The sequence below is a fragment of the Anolis carolinensis genome, chromosome 1 (genome assembly GCF_035594765.1).
Source record: "Anolis carolinensis isolate JA03-04 chromosome 1, rAnoCar3.1.pri, whole genome shotgun sequence".
Taxonomy (NCBI): domain Eukaryota; kingdom Metazoa; phylum Chordata; class Lepidosauria; order Squamata; family Dactyloidae; genus Anolis; species Anolis carolinensis.
In genome coordinates, this window is record NC_085841.1 from 9,636,486 (window position 1) to 9,659,701 (window position 23,216).

Genomic DNA, 23,216 nt, shown 5'->3' on the forward strand with positions numbered 1-23,216 from the left:
AAACAAATAAAACTAACAAAATTTACACAGTACAAATGTTAAAAATTAAGCTATCAATAAACTTAATCACAGTTAATAACAATCTAATACTAAAGAACAGCAGATTAACAACACAACCACATTAAAGTACATTAAATGCAGCCAGCCCATAAAGGCCTGCCAAAACAAAACCGTCTTTATCTGCCAATCCAATCTCTCTGAGAAGGGATCCTTAGAGCTTGACAGCAGCCACCAAGTAGGTCTTCTGTGTTTACCCAGATGTATATTTGGGCGTGATGGAGCAGAGAAATCTCCCCAGAAGATCTCAAAACATGGGCAGGTTTATATAGGAAGATAGAGTCTTTCAATTAACTTAGATCCAAGCCCCATAGGGCTTTATAGTAGGCTTGTGCAATCCAGGTAAATTGCAATCCATTACGGTGTCCCGGATTTTGGACAGTGTTCCGATCCGTTTTTCAAGAGCCTCCCGAATTTGGGAGGACAGAAATACATTTTTGATCAGGAAAGCCGAAAGATTCGTTTTCTATCTGTCCCATTCTTGGGGGGGGGGGACTTCCCAGGCTCCCCTTCCCATCATTTTAGGTATTGTTTGTCCTTATATCCTTCATTAAGACCCAGATTAAAAGCATCAGAGTTAAGATACCACTCTTTCTGCGATCCTTTCCTTTCTGTCTGTACAGGATTCTGGGTTTAATGCTTAGTTAAAGTTGTTTCTACTCTAGAGGAAACAGGCACTGCAGCACGCAACTTGCCAAGACATTTTAAGGAGGCTTCCTCACTTCCTAGGGAAGGAAGAGCGATCTTAGTGAAGCTATCCTATCTTGCGCTTCCTTTAAAAAGACCTCTCTTTTCTCTTGATTTGCAGGCTCTGAAGTGGTACCTTTCCCCTCTCACATTTTTTCTTCTGCACTCCACTTGTAATTGAAGGCAGGCATTTTTCGACAGCCACTGTCCTGTTGCGGTCAAAAAAAAAAAAAGGAGGCTGAGCCCTTGCCATTACGACTGACCGAACAAGCCAGACTAGCCGGATTTATTTATATTCCACTCTAGCTCCCTGAGGGGACTCAGGGCAGATTACAGAACACATACATGGCAAACATTCAATGCCATTATACAGTTAACAAGGACAGACAATACATAGACAGAGGTAAAGGCTTTCCCCATCTTTTCTAGCATCTGGGGGCTGTGCTTGACTCCGGCTCGGAGAGGGGGTGCTGTCCTCCAGATTGAATTGCCTTATGGATGCTTTTTATAACCTCCCTGTTTTTTAAGAAGCAGTAACTATCTATCTACTCGCATTTCTGCTTTCGATCTGCTAGGTGGGCAGGGAGTTGGAGCTGATGGCGGGTGCTCACCCCGACCCAAGCTTGAACTGCCGACCTTTCGATCAGCAGGAATTTCTGTAGCTAGCCGTTTAGTCCACTGAGCTAAGCCTGAGCCCAGATTCTTGGTGTTTTGCTAGCAGAAAGGAAAATAGTTGGCCCCTGTGATTATCACCAACTCACAACTAACAAAGAACAAACTCAAATAGAAAAAGCTCAAATGAAATCCCAAAAGGGACTCTATTCTTGTCTCTCCATCACCTAAAACAGTGGTTCTCAACCTTCCTCGTGCCATGACCACTTAATACAGTTCCTCATGTTGTGGTGACCTCCAACTATAAAATTATTTTGGTTGCTACTTCATAACTAATTTTGCTACTGTTATGAATTGTAATGTAAATATCTGATATGCAGGATACATTTTCATTCGCTGGACCAAATTTGGCACAAATACCCGATACACCCAAATTTGAATACTAGTGGGGTTAGGGGGGGACTGATTTTGTCATTTGGGAGTTGGAGTTGCTGGGATTTATAGTTAACCAACAATTAAGGAGCATTCTGAACTCCACCAAGGACGGAATTGAACCAAACTTGGCACACAGAACTCCCATGACCAATAGAAAATACTGAAAGGGTTTGGTGGGCATTGATCTTGAGTTTTGGAGTTGTAGTTCACCTACATCCAGAGAACACTGTGGACTCAAACAATGATGGATCTGGATCAAACTCGGCAGAAATACTCAATGTGCCCAAATGTGAACATTGGTGGAGTTTGGGGAAAATAGACCTTGACATTTGGGGGTTGTAGTTGCTGGGATTTATAGTTAGCCAACAATTATGGAGCATTCTGAACTCCACCAACAATGGGATTGAACCAAACTTGGCACACAGAACTCCCACGACCAACAGAAAATACTGGGATGGTCTGGTGGGCATTGACCTTTAGTTCTGGAGTTGTATTTCACCTACATCCAGAGAGTACTGTGGACTCAAACAATGATGCACCTGGATCAAACTTGGCACAAATACTCAATATGCCCAAATGTGAACATTGGTGGAGTTTGGGGAAAATAGGCCTTGACATTTGGGAGTCGTAGGTGCTGGGATTTATAGTTCACCTACAATCAAAGAGCGCCTTGAATCCCACCAATGATAGAATTGGGCCAAACTTCCCACACAGAACCTCCATTACAAACAGAAAATACTGGAGGGATTTGGGAGGAATTGACAATGATTTAGGGGAGATGTAGTTCACCCACCTCCGGAGAGCACTGTGTTTTTGGATGGTCTTTGGAGACCCCTCTGACACCCAGGTTGAGAAACGCTGACCTAAAAATAAAAACCAGATGGTACCATTTATTCATACATTCCCAGAGTAAAAGCAAAAGAAGTAAACAAAACACTCTATCTTTGCCCATATGCATGTGGTCTGGAAGTTAACAATGTGGTTTTAAATATCATTTAGGCGGCTTAATGTCTTTGTCTTCCACTCTCTCCTCCTCAGCTTTGCTCTTTACTGGAGTGTTTTTGAAAAAACACACGGGCCGTGCATAAAACAGTTCTAGATGAAAGTGTAAGATGACATGATAGACTGGCCTATAACAATTTTTATTATTTGATAAAGAGAGGGAGACCCTCCTGATCCATTAGAGGCCGTCATGTGAATACATTTCCAGGCAATTTTTAAAATGCATATTATGTCTTCAATAGACCGTCACGGATCTGAATTGTATCCTGTTATTCCGTTATGTGCAGGGGAAGCCGTGTGGGGCTGAGAAGGACTCTGCTAATAAAGTTGCGACACATCTCCTTATGGCCTTTACACTTAAGACAATATAGCTCGATGTGAGGGTTTTTATTCTCCCTCTTTAAATCTTTTGGACTAATGACCTGCAAAATTTGACTTCCACAAACAAGCCCTGTGCAAATGGCATTGCCAGAGGAAAGCGGGGAGAGAAAATGGCTCCGATTTTTCCGCCCCTCGTTTATATTCCAACTTTCGGATGTGCGCATCATTAGGACAACAAACAGAAGTGTTATTTAAATTTCTCGCTAATACGGGAGCAAATGACCAAAATCAACCAATCAAATGGCAGGCTATAAAAATAAAAAGATATAGCCTTTAATTTGTTTTAGCAGTAATGAGATTATGGTGCCACGGGCAAATACAGCTAGATTTTTACGAGCAGGTACATTATCCGGAGAAGGCGCGAGGGATGGGGAGGGATGGATGGCAGGGAAGAAAGATCTATTTCCTCTACGGATGGACAGCAAGGACAACCTTAAAGGTGACTAGGTTAAGATGTGAATATATTGGCTGGATCTGTAATTTAAAAGTGATCATATCACCCAACCAGCCTTTCCTAGGCACAGACAGAAAATGAATGACGGTGAAGTATTGTTGTTGGTTTTTTAATACAAATGAGAGCTTTCTCATAAATTGAATTGCGTTGTCATAAATGCAGTGAGATATGTAGATTGAATGAGGGGCTTTTGGTGGAAAAGCAAGAAAAACAGCACCCCTTTATCACAGTACATACATATACACACCGGCGATGCAACTTCTAATAATTTCCCCCTGCTTGCATTTCATTTACCCAGAGTTTAGCTTAGAGCAATTTTGTAAAGCACTCCTATTCTGGGAAAGAACACCTAATAATAGAGATAGTGATGGAGTTTTAATATGCAAGAGGGGTTTTTGGAGAGGGTGTTCCTGTTTGTCAGTGGGGAGATGGCTTTTGCTGTCTCATCCGTGGACAGCTTGCGAATGCAGCAGGGGGCACCCCTGACATATAAATTACTCAGAATGGAGGTCCTTGCCTGGCTCGCCTCTTTCCCTCCGACTTGAAGGCAGAAACCATTGAAACCAGTTATCTCTCAGCAATTTGCATATTTATGGGCCCTCCCGCAGTTTCCTGTGATTGCTTTACAGTCAGGAAAGGTAACCGAAAAAAATATAGATCCTCTTCTTTTTTTATTAAAAAAGAAAAGACAAGAAGGGGGGGGGAGAGGAGTGTAAAATGAAAAGGGATCATGCCAGAGCACTTGCTGGTACATGGCTAATCTGTGTTAGAAAAGAAAAAAAAACCCCAGACATTGAAATGTAGGTACTAAACATGCCTCATAACCCCAGGCAAGACCTTTCATAGTGTCCTATAATGTGCTGAAAGTTGCAATGGACAGACACACAACCCCCCACACACCACACACACAAACAAACTGTGTAACTTCTGCCAAATGCATGACATAATAAACACTGATGGTTTGAAGGGAGACAAGGGGGCAAATCGCATTTACAGTAGAGTCTCGTTTATCCAACGTTCTGGATTATCCAACGCATTTTTGTAGTCAATGTTTTCAATATATCGTGATATTTTGGTGCTAAATTCGTAAATACAGTAATTACTATATAGTATTACTGCGTATTGAACTACTTTTTCTGTCAAATTTGTTGTATAACATGATGTTTTGGTGCTTAATATATAAAATCATAACCTAATTTGATGTTTAATAGGCTTTTCCTTAATCTCTCCTTATTATCCAATATATTCGCTTATCCAACATTCAGCCGGCCCGTTTAGGTTGGATAAGTGAGACTCTACTGTATTTATTTATTTATGTATCCAAGACAGAAAGATGCGGTTCCAGCTTCTTTGTTGTAGTTGTGTGTCCAAGTCATTTCTAACTTATGACACCCCCAAGGCAAAATAACAGAGAGTTTTCTTGGCAAGATTTGTTCAGAGGGAACTTGTCTATCTCCAAGGCTGAGAAAGTGTGACTTGCCCAATTTATTTATTTATTTACAGTATTTATATTCCGCCCTTCTCACCCCGAAGGGGACTCAGGGCGGATAACATTACATACATATATGGCAAACATTCAATGCCCATATACACATAGAACCGAGACAGAGACAGACAGACGCAGAGGCAATTTAACCTTCTTCTGAGGGGATGTTCGATTCTGGCCACAGTGGGGAGCCCCTGCTTCATCATCCACTGTGACCGCACTTCCTCATTCTGACGTCGTAAATTAGTTAAATTTGCCTCCCCACTTTATAAGTGGTACCTTATTTCCTACTTGATAGATGCAACTATATTTCGGGTTGCTAGGTCAGCAACGTGCAGGGGCTATTTTTTTTTTTATTGACGGGTGCTCACCCCGCCACGGGCTGGCCTCAAACTCATGAGCTCATGGTCAGAGTGATTTATTGCAGCAGGTTGCTCACCAGCCTGGGCCACAGCCCGGCCCCATAAGTATGTAAAGATTTCCCCTGACGTTAAGTCCAGTCGTGTTTGACTCTGGGGGTTGGTGCTCATCTCCATTTCTAAGCTGAAGAGCCAGCAGTGTCCATAGACATTTCCAAGGTCATGTGGCCACTGGCATGACTGCATGGAGCGCCGTTACCTTCCTGCCGGAACGGTACCTATTGATCTACTCACATTTGCATGTTTTCGAATTACTAGGTTGGCTGGGGCTAACAGCGGGCGCTCACTCCGCTCCCCGGATTCGAACCTGTGGCCTTTTGGTCTGCAAGTTCAGCATCTCAGCGTTTTAACACACTGTGCCTTTGGGATAGCCATTAAAGGGATTGCAATTCCAGAAGAAAAGAAATGGCATCTAAGAGACACTCTAAACATCTCTGAGATGTGTTGTCGAAGGCTTTCATGGCCGGAATCATTGGGTTGCTGTGAGTTTTCCGAACTGTATGGCCATGTTCCAGAAGCATTCTTTCCTGACGTTTCACCCACATCTAACCGTAAGAAATGGGGCTACAAAGTGGAGTCCACGCCATGCGAGTGTGGAGAAGAGCAAACCACAGACCACCTATTACAGTTCTCAATCAGGGGTCCCCAGGTGTTTTTGGCCTTCAACTCCCAGAAATCCTGGCTGGGATTTCTGGGAGTTGTAGGCCAAAAACATCTGGGAAGGTGGAATATAAATACAGTAGAGTCTCACTTATCCAACACTCGCTTATCCAATGTTCTGGATTATCCAACGCATTTTTGTAGTCAATGTTTTCAATATATCATGATATTTTGGTGCAAAATTCGTAAATACAGTAATTACTACGTAGCATTACTGTGTATTGAACTACTTTTTCTGCCAGATTTGTTGTATAACATGATGTTTTGGTGCTTAATTTGTAAAATCATAACTTAATTTGATGTTTAATAGGCTTCTCCTTAATGCCTCCTTATTATCCAACATATTTGCTTATCCAACATTGTGCCGGCCCATTTATGTTGGATAAGTGAGACTCTACTGTACTGTAAATAAATAAAATTTCCTTTATACATATATATCTTGTTCCTAATAGGGTAGGGTTTATTCCCCCATCATCTGCTTCCACAGATCCTTTCTGCTGCATCCAAAACTGGTTCCTGAATGCTGCTAATACTAGTCCATCTTCTTTACAATGCAGTTGAACTGTGCATCTATGGTATCTGACCTTTCTTGACTGTGCCTCTCTGCTGCTTTATTGCAGAATAACCAGTGTTGTTTCCCCCCTTTCAGGGCTCCTGTGCCTTTAACAGCTGAATGACAAACAGAAATCCAGTATCTAAAATGTTTTGGGAAGACACAGTTTTTTTCTTAACTGGTAAAGTTATCAAATGAAGGTTAACTGTGATAAATCTAATGAGCGAAGCTCATTGACTTCTTCCCCACCTAATGACTGGTCCAATCAGAGTAAGCCTGCTGGATGGTGAATCCACACATAGGTGCACCTAAGGCATCCAATGGATCTACTTAAGTAGGACTAACAATAGGATTTAGATCCATGTGAAATGGTTTATTTACAGTACTTATATTCCTCCCTTCTCACCCCGAAGGGGACTCAGGGCGGATTACAATGAACACATATATGGCAAACATTCAATGCCAACAGACAAACAACATATATAGACAGACACAGAGGCATTTAACATTTTTTTCCAGCTTCACGATTCCGGACACAGGGGGAACTGTTGCTTCACTGTCCACTAGTGGCTGTACTTCCTCATTCCTTTCTTCGTGTTTTGCTGGCAGTTTTATGATGTTGTAAATTAGTTAAATTAGCCTCCAGCATAAAGCGTACCTAAATTTCCCTACTTGACAGATGCAACTGTCTTTCGGGGCTGCATAGGTCAACAGCAAGCCGGGCTATTTAATGGTCAGGGGCTTAACCCAACCCGGGCTTCGAACTCATGACCTCTCGGTCAGTAGTGATTTATTACAGCTGGTTACTAGCCAGCTGCGCCACAGCCCGGCCCTGTGGTTACACCTATTTATTTATTTACAGCATTTATATTCCGTCCTTGTCATCCCAAAGGGGACTCAAGGCAGATCACAGAACATATACACAGCAAACATACAATGCCGTTAGACAACAGATATATGATATATTATAATTGTATATATATATATATATATATATATATATATATATATATATATATATTACACGCATTATTACTAATAATATTGCAATATAGTCGTATAGTACAATATAATAATATATGCTTATGTAGTGCTTATATTGTGCTATACTAATAATATAATTTATTGTATGTATACATAACTTGTAAGCCGCCCTGAGTCCCCTTCTGGGTGAGAAGGGCGGGATATAAATGTCGCTAATAAATAAATAAATAAATAAATAAAAATACATAAAACAGATAGAGGTATTATTTGGCATTTTTCCAACTTTGGCATCCCGGAGGTTGTTCTCGATTCCAGCCACAGGGGGGTGCTGTTGCTCCATCCGCTATGATAACGAGCCCTTGATCACAGACTTTCCTCTTCTTCTTTGATCACCAGCATTCCTAGTACAGTAGTCTCACTTATCCAACGTTCTGGATTATCCAACGCATTTTTGTAGTCAATGTTTTCAATGCATTTTGATATTTTGGTGCTAAATTCGTAAATACAATAATTACTACATAGCATTAATGTGTAATGAACTACTTTTTCTGTCAAATTTGTTGTATAACATGATGTTTTGGTGTTTAATTTGTAAAATCATAACCTAATTTGATGTTTAATAGACTTTTCCTTAATCCCTCCTTATTATCCAACATATTCGCTTATCCAACATTCTGCCTGCCCATTTATGTTGGATAAGTGAGACTCTACTGTATTTCCTATTATGGTGTCATAAAATGTGTCGCGCCAGTCAATTGGGGTTCTAAATTTGCAACTCCCTTTCTACGGAAGCTTTGCCTTCTGGTTAAGGAGAATACTCAAAACAAACTGACTCTTTAACAAGAAAAGATTTATATAAAGATATTTACAAATACAGCAGAGTCCTTGGATTATTCAGCTGCTTCCACACGATGATTTGTAAACAATAAAGTCCTTATCTTCAGCAAGATGCCACAGTCTTGTTCTTTAGATGTTGCAGCAACAACTGCTCCGGCAGCTCCAACTTGGACAAACCAGCTCCAGCAACTCCAGCTCAGCATGCAATCTCCAACCTCGAGCTCCAAACTCTCTCCAACCTCCAACCTCAAGCTTCAACCTTTAGTAACATAATGTACTTAGTCTCTATTAGTAGTACTCCATCTTTAGCAGGTGGCTTGATTGTTGCTGGCCATACAGTGATTGGTCATGATCCTTACAATCACTTACCCATTTTCACTTAAGAAATGATAAAAAAAAACTCTGACAAAATGCTTCCCCACTTAAGTGGTGCCTAATTTATCTACTCACAGCTCATAGCTGTTTTCGAACTGCTTAGGTGGACAGTGAGCTGTGCTGAAGGACGGGTGCTCACCCCGACTCAGGCTTCGAACTGCCAACCTTTCAGTCAGTAGAGATTTTTTGCTGCTGGTGATTAGCCAGCTGTGCTAAAGCCCGACCCTTATGGAACTCCACTTATACATCCATGTTCTTGTTGTGCTACAACCAAATAAGTGCTTCTGCTTGTGTAAGAGAATATACACACATGCATGACACTAATAAGCCTTGAATGCACCAGGTCCTGCGATCTTGGAAGCTAAGCTTGATCAGGCCTGGTTTAGTTATTTTTTCACAACTTGCTTTTATCTTTTGATTTTGCAATATGTAACTAAGATTTCTTCAGGGAGTAAACACTGCAGTAAGATGAGAGTGAAAGACTTTCAAAAGACTTTAATTTTCTGATATGAAACACAAAAATCTATTCAAAAGCACTAAAAGAAATTGCAATGGAACGTCACTTAAACTGGGTAACAACTGAATTGATTAAAAAAATAACAAATTTGTTACAGCATTGTGTGGTATGACATTTTTATTGTGTTTTTTTTAAAAAAAATCAGATCCCTAAATACATTAAACACAGCAACAATATTGATAATTTTTTCTTTCATCACAGGCCTTTGTAGTAAGTAGGAGTAGTAAAGAAAATAACGGCCCAAAATCATCCATTTTTATTCATGTATTCAATTGAAATATAAAATACTGGTGACAACAAAAACATGAGGAAATTCAGGAAAAGCCTGGTTAGGACATTTCCCTTTTCATTACTGGTCCTATTGCTTCTTAGGAGGCCTGGACTGACTGCATCAAATCTGGTCTGAAATTAACACTGATAAGATTAAAATTAATTTAATGTGTTATTGAAGGCTTTCATGGCCAGAATCAATGGATTGCTGTGAGTTTTCCTGGCCATGTTCTAGAAGCATTCTCTCCTGACGTTTCGCCCACATCTAATCAGAACAGTAAATAAAGAACAACACTCTGAAATCAGGGGGATTCCAGACATGAAACAAACAGGGCCAGCTAACACCTCCCATTCCCCTGTCTTCTGAGTGTTGCTCTTTATTTACTGTCCTGATTTTAGACTTTGTTAATACTAGTGGCCAGATTTTGTTCATTTTCATGGTTTTCTCTTTTCTGTTGAAAATATCCACCTGCTTTTGGATTTCAGTGGCTTCTCTGTGCAGCCTGACCTGGTGAATGCTCTTTCATTGTAGGTTAACTATAAATCCCAGCAACCACAACTCCCAAATGACAAAACCAATCCCCCTCCCAACTCCACCAGTATTCAAATGTGGACGTATCGGGTATTTGTGCCAAATTTGGTCCAGTGAATAAAAATACATCCTGCATATCAGATATTTAGATTACGAATCATAACAGTAGCAAAATGAAAGTTATGAAGTAGCAGAGAAAATAATTTTAGGGTTGGGGGTCACCACAAGATGACGAACTGTATTAAGGCGTCGTGGCATTAGGAAGGTTGAGAACCACTGATCTATATTGTAGAACAGGCACAGGCATGGGCAAACATGGGCGGAGCCATAGAGACAGTTGGAGCTATTCAGCCAGAGAAGTAGTTAGATAGGGTTTGGTGTTTGTAGATGTAGGTAGTGGATTTTAAGGAGGAAGAAAGGAAGGTTTTGGGGACTGTTTGAGAGAAACCTCTTTGAGGGCTGTGGCACAGCTGTTAATAGCCAGCTGCATTAAATCACTACTGACCGAGAGGTCATGAGTTTGAAGCCAGCCTGGGGCGGATTGAGCGCCCGACCATTAAATAGCATAGCTCGTTGCTGACCTAAGCAACTCGAAAAACAGTCACATCTGTCGAGTAGGAAATTTAGGTGCTGCTTTATGCGGGGAGGCTAATTTAACTAATTCACATCACCATAAAAATGTCCAGCAGTGTGCGGAAGAATGAGGAAGTACCCCTTCAAGGACTCTGTCACAGTGGATGATGAAGCAGCAGCTCCCCCTGTGGCTGGAATCGAGCATACCCTCATGAAGCCGGAAGTTGGAAAATGTTAAATTGTCTCTGTGTCTCTATTTGTATGTTGTATGTCTAATGGTGTTGAATGTTTGCCCTTCAGGGTCAGAAGGGCGGAATAGAAATACTGTAATTAATTAAATAAACAACTAGCCTTCAAGGAGAAGTGCTAAGAACTGTAGTGAGCCTCTAAGAGTTTTGAGTGCTTGAGTTTGGAGCCTTTGGGAAGAGGTCTCTAAGGTTTGAAAAGCCTGTTAATATTCCTTTGTGTGGGAACAATATTTTTCAAGAAACCCCTGTTTAAGAACCATTCACTGTTAAAGCAAAGCCTGTTATTTTTACTGGAACCAATATGCAACGTTTCCATTCAAGTACAAATAAACATAATTATTCTGTTTTACTTCACTCCAAGTGTTGGCGTGTCTTCCTGAGAAACATTATAAAGAGGTGGCCAGTCTGCTTATTTAACTATCGCTCTGTAAGACAGAGTTTCCCACCATCTTTGGGTCTCTCGTGCTGGCAGTGGAGAGCGGTGGCACATATACCGTAGAGTCTTGCTTATCCAACCTTCACTTGTCCAGCGTTCTGTATTATCCAGCACAGTCTGCCTTTTAGTAGTCAATGTTTTTGCAGTCAATGTTTTCAATACATTGTGATGTTTTACTGCCAAATTTGTAAATACAGTAGAGTCTCACTTATCCAAAATAAATGGGCTGGCGGAACGTTGGATAAGCGAATATGTTGGATAATACAGAGAGATTAAGAAAAAGCCTATTAAACATCAAAATAGGTTATGATTTTACAAATTAAGCACCAAAACATCATGTTATACCAAAAATTTGACAGAAAAAGGAGTTCAATATGCAGTAATGCTATGTAGTAATTACTGTATTTACTAATTTAGCACCAAAATATCACGATATATTGAAAACATTGACTACAAAAATGCGTTGGATAATCCAGAACGTTGGCTAAGCGAGTGTTGGATAAGTGAGACTCTGCTGTATATTGAAAACATTGACTACAAAAATATTGACTACTGTGTTGGATAATCCAGAACGTTGGATAAGCGAATGTTGGATAAGTGAGACTCTGCTGTACCGTAATTACTACATAACGTGACCATGTATTGAACTGCTTTTTCTGTGGATTTGTTGCAAAACATGATGTGTTGGTGCTTAATTTGTAAAATCATACTATAGTTTGACTTTTAATAGGCTTTTCCTTAATCCCTCCTTATTGTCCAGTGTTTTTGCTTATCCAACATTGTTGGCCCATTTATGTCGGATAAGCGAGACTCTACTGTATGTTATAAATGGTGGCAGCAAAAGTACATGATTATTAATTGGGGGCAGCAAGGAAACATAGGGTTGTTGTATGTCTTTCGGGCTGTGTGGCCATGTTCCAGAAGTATTTTCTCCTGACGTTTCGCCCACATCTATGGCAGGCATGCTTCACAACCTCTGAGGATGCCTGCCATAGATGTGGGCGAAACATCAAGAGAGAATACTTCTGGAACATGGCCACACAGCCCGAAAGACATATCCCGGCCATGAAAGCCTTCGACAACACAGGAAACATGGAATTATTAATTGGTGGCAGCAAAGGGTGGCTTCCCTTGCATTTATTTCCCTCTCTCATCTAGATGTAATTTCTATGCCTTTTCCTATGAGCGGATCTGACTCGTGTGGATGCCCTAACTCTCTTCTCTGGCGTGTGCTTCAGACCAGGAGCACCACTACTTGCTGCCTTTCTTCCTTCTCCCTTTCCCGACCCATCTGCCCAAAACCAAGGAATTCAGATCCACCGCCACGCACCGCAAGCCGCTCAGGCTCCTTGGAAGTCTTTCTTCTTCTTGGGATGTTTTCCTTTTGAGGCAGAGAAGAGACCCCGAGGGAGAAGCTGGGCTTCCCTTTCCCCCTGGAGCAGGTGTCGGATTAACAGGAGCCCCTCCGAGACCCCTTGCTTTCCAACTAAAGGCTATCCAAACAAGCCCGATTCTCCTCTCGCCTCACTCTGCAGAGATAATGATTGAGGCTAGGCGTTCATTCAGCCTGGCTGGCACTTCTTTTCTTTCCTTGCTTGCTTTCTTTCCTTTCTGTGGGTCAAGAACCGTCCCTATGGGTCTGTCCCCTTCTTCCTCTTCTTCCATGGGACCGGGTTGATGAAAATGTTTGGGGCGAGGAGAGCCGGGCAGACTGAGATCCTGGAAGCAAGAAAGGTGCATGAAATGCAATAAATAGCCCATAAATAAATGGATGGATGGATGGATGGATGGAAGGAAGGAAGGAAGGAAGGAAGGAAGGAAGGAAGGAAGGAAGGAAGGAAGGAAGGATGGATGGATGGATGGATGGATGGATGGATGGATAGATAGATGATAGATAGATAGATAGATAGATAGATAGATAGATAGATAGATAGATAGATAGATAGAAGTCTGGATGGATGGATGGATGGATGGATGGATGGATGGATGGATGGAAGGAAGGAAGGATGGATGGATGGATGGATGGATGGATGGATGGATGGATGGATGGATGGATGGATGGATGGATGGATGGATGGATGGATGGATGGATGGATGGATGGATGGATGGATGGATGGATGGATGGATGGATAGATAGATAGATAGATAGATAGATAGATAGATAGATAGATAGATAGATAGATAGATAGATAGATAGATAGATAGATAGATAGATAGGATGGTGAGACATCAAAACATCTAGCGATCTGAAAGGATCTAAATGGTCCCTGCAGACGGTCAATTCTCTCACATCAGAAGCGACTTGCGGTTTCTCACGAAAGTAAAGAGAACAAAAGCCCAAACAAAGCCCTCCGGACAGATGGCCATCCAATATCTCTAACAGCCTACCGGCTGTTAGGAATGGTGGGAGTTGATGTCCAAAACACCTGGAGGGCCCAAGTTTGCCCATGCTTCGGTTAAACCCATTGCGGGAGGGCTTTGTTTGGGTTTCTGTAGGAGGCTTCCCTGCATGGGGAGCTAGAGCTGACAGACGGGAGCTCACCCGCTCTCCCCAGATTTGAACGCGGACTTCTCAGTCAGCAGTTCTCTGCCGGCACAAGGGTTCAACCCATTGCGCCACCAGGGGCGCCTAGGACTGCTGACTGGGGAAACGGGTGAGCTCCCGTCTGTCAGCTCCAGCTCCTAGGAGCAGGCCTAGGAGCTCCCGGTGGCGCAGCGGATTGAGAGGACTGCTGTTGGCGAGGTTCGAATCCGGGGAGAGCGCGGATGAGCTCCCTCTGTCAGCTCCAGCTCCTAGGAGCAGGCCTAGGAGCCCCCGATGGCGCAGTGGGTTGAGAGGACTGCTGTTGGAGAAATCCGCGGGGAGAGCGCGGATGAGCTCCCCCTGTCAGCTCCAGCTCCCAATGCAGGGACAGGAGAGGAGCCTCCCACAAGGATGGTGAAACATCAAAACATCTAGCCATCTGCAAGGACCATTTTAGACGTAAGTCCCCGCAGACGGCCAAAAAAAAAAAAAAGGAAAAAAAAGCCCAAACAAAGCCCTCCCGACAGATGGCCATCCAATATCTCTTTCCAAACCTCCGCCACAGGATTCCCACTCGGCCGTCCTGGATTCGCAGGATCCTTACAGAGAAGTGTGTTGGCTACAAAGGAAGGGAAGCAGAGTCCCACCCACACAACCCCTTCCCACTCACCCACCCACCCACCCACCCGCCTCTAATGAACCTGAAACGAGCTCGCCTCGGAAGCTTCTCCAAGATCCGTGGGTGCTTTTCTCCGTCTGCCTTCCGCCCGAGAGAGAGAAAGGGAAGGAGAAAGGGTGCGATGGGGAGGAAGAGGAGGAGAGGGAGTGTGCTTGTGTGTGGGAGACACACACACACACACACACACGTACACAGCAAGCCAGAGAGTTTGTAGCAAAGAAAGGGAGAGTGAAGGAGGCAAGAGAGAAAGGAGAGGAGAGGAGAGGGAGAGAGTGTTTTGGGAAGAGAGAATTCCCTCTGCAGGTATGTGTCCATAGAAAGAAAGCATGGGAGGACTGCTGTGAGTTTTCCGGGCTGTATGCTCACATCCCAGAAGCATTCCCTCCTGACGTTTCACCCACATCTATGGCAGGCATCCCCAGAGGTTGTGAGGTCTGTTGGAAACTAGACAAGTGGGGCTTATGTGAGCTCTGTTGGAAACTAGGCACAAGTGAGGTTGATATATCTGTGGAATGATGTCCACTCCAGGGTGGGAGAAAGAACTCTTGTCTGAACATTGCAGTGCATCACCTAGATTAGCATTGAAAAGCCTCGCAGCTTCGAAGCCTGGCTGCTTCCTGCCCTGGGGGAATCCTTAGTTGGGAGGTGTTATAATGTCCAGGGTGGGAGAAAGAACTCTCGTCTGAACGTTGCAATGAATCACCTTGATTAGCATTGAAAAGCCTCGGATCTTCAAAGCCTGGCTGCTTCCTGCCTGGGGGAATCCTTTGTTGGGAGGTGTTATAACGTCCAGGGTGGGAGAAAGAACTCTCGTCTGAGGCAAATATGAACGTTGCAATGAATCAGCTTGATTAGCATTGAAAAGCCTCGCAGCTTCAAAGCCTGGCTGCTTCCTGCCTGGGGGAATCCTTTGTTGGGAGGTGTTATAACGTCCAGGGTGGGAGAAAGAACTCTCGTCTGAGGCAAATATGAACGTTGCAATGAATGGCCTTGATTAGCATTGAAAAGCCTCGCAGCTTCAAAGCCTGTCTGTTTCCTGCCCTGGGGGAATCCTTTCTAGGGAGGTGTTATAATGTCCAGGGTGGAAGAACTCTCGTCTGAGGCAAGTATGAACGTTGCAATGAATGGCCTTGATTAGCATTGAAAACCCTCGCAGCTCCGAAGCCTGGCTGCTTCCTGCCCTGGGGGAATCCTTTCTAGGGAGGTGTTATAATGTCCAGGGTGGGAGAAAGAACTCCTGTCTGAGGCAAGCATGAACGTTGCCATTAAATCACCTTAATTAGCATTGAAAACCCTCGCAGCTCCGAAGCCTGGCTGCTTCCTGCCCTGGGGGAATCTTTTGTTGGGAGGTGTTAGCTTGCCCTGATTGTTTCCTATCTGGAATTCCCCTGTTTTCAGAGTGTTGCTCTTTATTTACTGTCCTGATTTTAGATTTTTTTTTTACTTAGTAGCCAGATTGTGTTCATTCTGTTGAAATTGTCCACCTGCTTGTGGATTTCAATGGTTTCCCTGTATCGACTGATATGATACCGTAGTTGTGAGAGTGGTCCAGCATATCTGTGTTCTCAAATAATATGCTGTATCCAGGTTGGTTCATCAAGTGACTTCTCTGGCTGAGTTAGTCTGCATTGCCTTTCATGTTCCTTGATTCGTGTCTGGGCAATGCTCCATTACACTTGTGTCCACAGCTGCATAGTATACGGTAGACTCCTGCAGAGGTGAGAGGATCCCTCTTGTCCTTCCCTGAACGTAGCATTTGCTGGATTTTCTTGGTGGATCTGTAGATAGTTTGTAGGTTGTGTTTTTTCATCAGCTTCCCTGTGCGGTCAGTGTCTTCCCTTGATGTCTGGTAAGGACACTTTTCCTCTGGGTGGGGGTCTTTTGTCTTCACTCTCGTGGCTTGTTCTTGGCCCTGGGGATGCCCAAGGACAGGGGACTTAGGGGAGAAGAAGAGGAAGAAGAGGCAGAAGGGAAAGCAGAAGTTGGAGCTCATCCTCTGGGAGAGAAGGAAGGGAGAAGCCGTGGAAAGGAGGCAGAAAGAGAAGGCAGCCAGGCAGGCATTTGGGGAAGAACGGGCTTTCCAGGAAGAGAGCGAGAAAGAGAAAGGAAAAGGACGCTAGAATTTGTAGATTTACACGAGGTAAGAGAAGTATCGGAAACCTAGAAGGGGGGAAACTCTGCGAGCGTCAATGTCTTGTCCAAGGCTTTCATGGCCGGAAACATTGCGTTGCCCTGAGTCTTCCAGGCTGTCTGGCCATGTTCCAGAAGCATTCTCTCCTGACGTTTCACCCACCTCTAGGGCAGGCATCCTCAGAGGTGGTGAGGTCTGTTGGAACTAAGCAAGTGAGGTTTATATATATCCAGGGTGGGAGAAAGAACTCTTTAGTCTCGGAGGCAAGTGTGAATTGCCAATTGGCCAGCTTGATTATTAGCACTGAATAGCCTTGCAGTTTCAAAGCTTGGCTGCTTCCTGCCTGGGGGGGTCCAGTTGCAACATTCAGGGCGGGAGAAAGAACTCTTGTCTGTTGGAAGCAAGTGTGAATGTCGCCATTGGCCAGCTTGATTAGCCTTGCAGCGTCAAAGCCTGGCTGCTTCCTGCCTGGGCGAATGCAGTTGCAACATTCGGGGTGGGAGAAAGAACTCTTGTCTGTTGAATGTTGCCATTGGCCAGTTTGGTTAGCCTTGCAGCTTCAAAGCCTGGCTGCTCCCTACCTGGGGGAATCCAAATGCAACATTCAGGGCGGGACAAAGAACTCTTGTTTGTTGGAGGCAAGTGTGAATGTCTCCATTGGCCAGCTTGATTAGCACTGAATAGCCTTGCAGCTTCGAAGCTTGGCTGCTTCCTGCCAGGGCCTGGGGGAATCCAGTTGCAACCTTCAGGGCGGGAGAAAGAACTCTTGTCTGTTGGAAGCAAGTGTGAATGTTATCACTAGATTTCCCCCAAGGCAGGAAGCAGCCAGGCCTTGAAGCTGCTAATCAACGGGCCGTTGCAACATTCATACATGCCTCCAACAGACAAGAGTTCTTTCTCCCACCCTGAATGCTGCAGTTGGATTCCGGCAGGCAGGAAGTAGCCAGGCTTTGAAGCTGCAAGGCTATTCAATGCTAAGCAAGGTGGCCCATTGCAACATTCACACATGCCTCAAACAGACGAGAGTTCTTTCTCCCACCATGGACATTATGCCACAGATATATCAACCCCACTTGCTTAGTTTCCTAACAGCCTCTGTCTGAGGATGCCTGCCATAGATATGAGCGAAAAGTCAGGAGGGAAAGCTTCTGGAACATGGTTGCCATACAGCCAGGAAAACTTACAGCTTCCCTCCGTTGACGCGTGTCTTTTGTGGCCGGAGAGAAGTGGAATCTCCTTTCCCGCCGTTTGAATCCACGGCTCCCTGTACTTTTTGGACGCTTTCATGGCCGGAATCACTAGGTTGCTGTGAGTTTTCCGGGCTGTCTGGCCATGTCCCAGAAGCATCCTCTCCCGACGTTTCGCCCACATCTATGGCAGGCATCTTCAGAGGTTGTGAGGTCTGTTGGAAACCAGGCAAGGGAGGTTTATATATCCGTGGAAGGTCCAGGTTGTCTGCTTGAGGCAAACTTCACCCCCACGTTGTCTTTTTCACCCGCGTTTCCTTCAGGTGCCTCTCCAACGAAGGGAGTCACTATGGTTCGTCCTTTACATTTTTGGGGAGTTATGTGGGAGATCTATTTGGTCTCTCTCGTCTTAAAATGGTTCACAAACCGCGATTTTTTATTTTCAAAATTCATCTTTGTATAAGGAAGATATGCCCCGGTTGCTTTGTTTTCTCTTTCCCCAATCCCAAACTCAAAAGGTTAGCAATAGCAAGCTCGTGAGTATTCCTTTGGCTGGGTTGCTGTGGGTTTTCCGGGCTGTATGGCCATGTTCCAGAAGCATTCAGAGCACTGGAAACAGAAATGCTGGACCCACTCTCACAACCACCATGTCAGACGACACAGAGAAGCCACTGAAATCCACAAGCAGGTGGACAATCTCAACAGAAAAGAAATCATGAAAATGCACAAAACCTGGCTACTAGTATTTAAAAAACTCTAAAATCAGGACAGTAAATAAAGAGCAACACTCAGAAAAGAGGGGAATTCCAGATAGGAAACAATCAGAGCCAGTTAACACCTCCCAACAAAGGATTCCCTCAGGCAGGAAACATCCAGGCTTTGAAGGTACAAGGCTATTCAATGCTAATCAAGGTGATTCATTGCAACGTTCATACTTGCCTCAGATATGAATTCTTTCGCCCACTCTGTCTCTACCTTATTGGGTTTTTTAAACTTCACGTTTATATATCTGTGTCTTACCTAACTCAGGGCCAGAGCCAGCTAACACCTCCCAACAAAGGATTCCCCCAGGCAGGAAACAGCCAGGCTATGAAGCTGCAAGGCTATTCAATGTTAATCAAGCTGGCCAATTGCAACTTTCATACAGGCAAGGGTCCTTTCCCCAACCCTGGATATATAAACCCCACTTGCCTAGTTTCCAACAGACCTCACAATCTCTGAGGATGCCTACCATAGATGTGGGCGAAACGTCAGGAGAGAATGCTTTTGGAACATGGCAATACAGTCCAGAAAACTCAGCATCCCAGGGCCCTTCCACACAGCCATATAACCCAGAATATCAAGGCAGAAAATCCCACAATATCTACTTTGAACTGGCTTCTCCGAGTCCACATATATATTCCAGGTCAAAGCAGATAAAGTGGGATTTTATTCAGCTGTGTGGAAGGGTCCCAGTGATTTTTACCATCCATGAAAGCCTTCGACAACACATATATTCCTTTTTCCCTCCCCAAAACAAAGCACTCGGGGTTGCAACAGGTCTGGCTTTTCCCTCTCTTCTGGCCGCATTTTCACAACGGACTGAATTATTGCTGTTGTTTACATTGGAAAAAGGAGGCTTCCAGGACATTTCCACGCACAGCCCTGCTCCAGAACCTCGTTTGGGGTTAGATTTGGGAAACTCACGGGGAATATTGACTCGCAAGCCATTCGGTTCCCCACAAAGGCGCTTTTCCTCTCGTCAAACACTCTCAGCTTCCCCAATATTCGGATTATTACAGCCCAGAGGAAATAGTAAGGGGTTTAATTCCCCTCCACCGATTGCAACAAGGTGGTTCCTAAAACTGGTTTACATCGGTCCCATCTCTCTCTCTCTCTCTCTCTCTCTCTCTATATATATATATATTTAATCGTGTTAGAAGTGTGTCAGGGAAACGCCTGGGAGGCTTCTCTCATATCCCCGTAAGCTAGCGCTGACAGACGGGAGCTCACCCCGTCTCGCGGATCCCGAACCGGCAACCTTCAGGGAAGCCACCCAACCTTCAGGTCAGCAGTCCAGCTGGCACAAGGGTTTCAAACCCATTTATAGTGTCTCCCACACACTCTCAACCCAGCCTTGCAAATATCCTGCAAGGACACTTAAAATAAGAAAGGAAAAACGCCATTTAGAAGCCCTTGAGCTAAATACCATTTTGGTCACCAAGTGGAGCCTTATTATAGCCAGAAATCACCACAGGACACTGGGCTCTTCCACACAGCCATAAATATCTGCTTTGGACTGTGTTATCTGAGTCCACACTGACATATATTCCAGTTCAAAGCAGATAATGTGGGATTTTATTTATCTGTGTGGAAGGGGCCACAGTTAAAAGGGTTGCCCCTGTGGAACCCTGGCAATTGAAGTTGAAATAGGTAAAGTCTCAGGATTTGGAGAGAGAGAGAGAGAGAGGTCCTGGGCCTCACTCGTGGAAAAGCACCTCCTTCCCAGTGGAGAGCCAGAATGGAGTTCATACAGGTTGCGACGCTGCCTTGATCTGCCTGAATCCTCTCTCCTCGCAAAGCCTTTGCTCACTTCCTTGAAACTTTGCCAAGACTGAGGCTTCTCTCATGTCGCCCGCATAGGGAGCTAGAGCTGACAGGCGGGAGCTCACCCCGCTCCCCGGTCAGCAGTCCTAGGAGCCCACGGTAGCGCAATGGACTGCTGACCCAAAGGCCGGAGGTTCGAATCCAGGGAGAGCGGGCGAGCTCCCGTCTGTCAGCTCTAGCGTCCCATGAGAAGCCTCCCAACAAGGATGGTAAAAACATCTAACATCCGGGCGTCTCCTGGGCAACGTCCTTGCAGACGGCCAATTCTCTCACACCAGAAGCACTGCAGTTTCTCAAGTCGCTCCTGACACACACACACACACACACACACACACACACACACACACACACACACACGTCATTAGGCTCCTCCTCTCCCCTAAACCTTCTCCTCTCCCTTTGGACCCCTCACAGACTTTTGAAACGCCTGTATCTTTTTTTGAGTGTCCAGTCCTCTAATTTTTCCTCTTCTCAGCTGCCCTTGGAATAACGGGGACACAGTTTGGTTTGCTTGTGCCTTTCTTTGGTCTGTGCCTTTCTTTCTCCTTACTTTCCTGGCCACTCTTTTCTCTTTTGACACAAGCCTCTTTGGCTCCCTTTGGCCCAGGCATGGGCACACTTCGGCCCTCCCTCCAGCTGTTTTGGACTCCCACCATTCCTAACAGCCTACCGGCTGGGTTGCTGTAAGTTTTCCAGGCTGACTGGCCATGTTCCAGAAGCATTCTCTCCTGACGTTTCGCCCACATCAATGACAGGCATCCTCAGAGGTTGTGAGGTCTGTTGGGAATCAGGCAAGCAGGCTTATATATCTGTGGAATAATGTCCAGGGTGGGAGAAAGAACTCTTTGTCTGTTGGAGGCGAGGCAAGTGTGAATGTTGCAACTGGCCAGTTTTCTTAGCATTAAATAGCCTTGCAGCTTCAAAGCCTGGCTGCTTCCTGTCTGGGGGAATCCTTTGTTGGGAGGTGCTAGCTGGCCCTGATTCTTTCATGCCTTGAATCCCTCTGTTTTCAGAGTGTTGTTCTTTTTTTACTGTCCTGATTTCAGAGTTTTAAAAATTCTGCTTCTTTCTATTGTCTCCTTCTTTCTATTGAAATTGCCCACCTGCTTGTGGCTTCCCTGTGTAGTTTGACATGGTGGTTGTTAGAGTGGCCCAGCATTTCTGTGTTCTCCAATAATATGCTGTGTCCAGCTTGGCTCATCAGGTGCTCTACTATGACTGACTTCTCTGGTTGAATCAGTCTGCAGTGACTTTCATGTTCCTCGATTCCTGCCTGGGCAATGCTGCTGTGTTTGGTGGTCCCTATGGAGACTTGTCCACAGCTGCATTGTATAGGTTAGACGCCTACAGAGGTGAGAGGATCCCTCTTGTCCTTTGCTGGAATAAGCATTTGTTGGATTTTCTTAGCAGGTCTGTGTGTACATTGTGTTTCTTCATCAGCTTCCCTAAGAGGTCAGTGGTTCCCTTGGTGTATAGTGGGGTGGGCCTTTGGGTAGACTCTTGCAGAGGTTAAAAGATCCCTTTTGTCACACTTTTCCTCTGGGGTGGTTCTTTGTTTTGGCTCTTGTGGCTTTGAGAGGATCCCTCTTGTCCTTTGCTGAGTCTAGCTTTTGTTGGATTTTCATAATGGGTCTGTAGATAGTGTGTAGGTTGTGTTTCTTCATCAGCTTCCCTATGAGGTCAGTAGTTCCCTTGGTGTATGGTAAGAACACTTTTTCTGGGGTGGATCTTTGAGCGTAGCATTTGTTGGATTTTCTTAGTGGTTTTGTATATGCAAATGTGAGTAGATCAATAGGTACTGCTCCGGCGAGATGGTAATGGCGCTCCATGCAGTCATGCCGGCCACATGACCTGGAGATGTCTATGGACATTTAGAAATGGAGATGAGCACCAACCCCCAGAGTTCGTCAGGACTGGACTTAACTTCAGGGGAAACCTTTACCTTTATAGTGTGTGGGTTGTGTTTCTCCATCAGTTTCCCTATGAGGTCAGTGGTTCCCTTGGTGTATGGTAAGAACACTTTCCCTCTGGGGTGGATCTTTGTTTGAGCATAGCATTTGCTCGATTTTCTTTGTGGGTCTGTAGACAGTTTGTAGATTGTGTTTCTCCATCAGCTTCCCTATGAGGTCAGTAGTTCCCCTGGTGTATGGTAAGAACACTTTTCCTCTGGGGTGGATCTTTGAGCATAGCATTTGTTGGATTTTCTTAGTAGGTCTGTAGATAGTGTGTAGGTCAGTAGTTCCCTTGGTGTATATATGGCAAGAACACCTTTCCTCTGGGGTGGATCTTTGAGCGTAGCATTTGCTCGATTTTCTTAGTGGGTCTGTAGACAGTTTTTAGGTTGTGTTTCTCCATCAGCTTCCGTTGGAGGTCAGTGGTCCCCTTGGTGTATGGTAAGGACACTTTCCCTCTGGGTCTGGTGGCCTTGCAGCTGTCTGTGGTGAAGTCTGTGGTGGAGTCTCCACTGGCCTGGAGAGCGCAGTTGGGGTGGTTCGGTTCACCTTGGAGGAGGTAGGGTTGGTCATCTCTTGGAGAGTTTTGAAAGTCTGGGAGGGTATGAGCAAACTTGGGCCCTCCAGGTGTTTTGGAC

General features: G+C 44.5%; 1 long non-coding RNA gene across 1 annotated transcript; it reads right to left on the reverse strand.

The window, feature by feature from the left end:
* Window positions 1-8,559: 8,559 nt before the first annotated feature.
* LOC134296118 (uncharacterized) lies at window positions 8,560-15,417 on the reverse strand. The gene is made up of 2 exons (XR_010002689.1): window positions 14,745-15,417; window positions 8,560-13,237 (listed from the first exon to the last, which is right to left on the reverse strand). It is a non-coding gene; the product is annotated as an uncharacterized LOC134296118 (long non-coding RNA).
* Window positions 15,418-23,216: the final 7,799 nt, after the last annotated feature.